General features: G+C 43.9%; 1 pseudogene; it reads right to left on the bottom strand.

Moving 5' to 3' along the window:
* Nucleotides 1–301: 301 nt before the first annotated feature.
* LOC113346102 lies at nucleotides 302–426 on the bottom strand (annotated as a pseudogene; the record flags this gene model as incomplete).

Genomic DNA, 426 nt, shown 5'->3' with positions numbered 1-426 from the left:
ATTGTAGACCTATAATCTTCTTGCAAAACAGTGCGCCTTTGGTGGGCTATAAGAACAAAGATCTTACTTGGACCTTGGTGGAGTGTTACCAAGAGCTTTTATTGGTGAATTTGGAACCACCGTTTCTAGAAGCAATGGTGAATTTGGACATTTTCAGATTGGATTTCCCAAAGTGATACAGGTTCACATTGAAGGCCTAACCCGTGGCAAGAACACCAAATTCAAGAGCTAACTGCTCTGAGATTTGCGGAACTGGTCAAAGGGTCCAGGTTAGGGAACATAATTTTTATCTTAGTTTTGGTTGGGGTGTGCCAGGCCTATGCAGTAGTGCAACACAAAGGCGACGCGTGAGAACCCTAGCAGCAAGCTGCTGTGATGGGAACTCCCCCTTGAAAAAAATTAATTTAATATCGTGTGAGCCGATGG

Source organism: Papaver somniferum, unplaced genomic scaffold (genome assembly GCF_003573695.1).
Source record: "Papaver somniferum cultivar HN1 unplaced genomic scaffold, ASM357369v1 unplaced-scaffold_9261, whole genome shotgun sequence".
NCBI classification, from domain to species: domain Eukaryota; kingdom Viridiplantae; phylum Streptophyta; class Magnoliopsida; order Ranunculales; family Papaveraceae; genus Papaver; species Papaver somniferum.
Note: the sequence above shows the minus strand (reverse complement) of the source record. Positions and strands in the feature narration are given on the sequence as shown.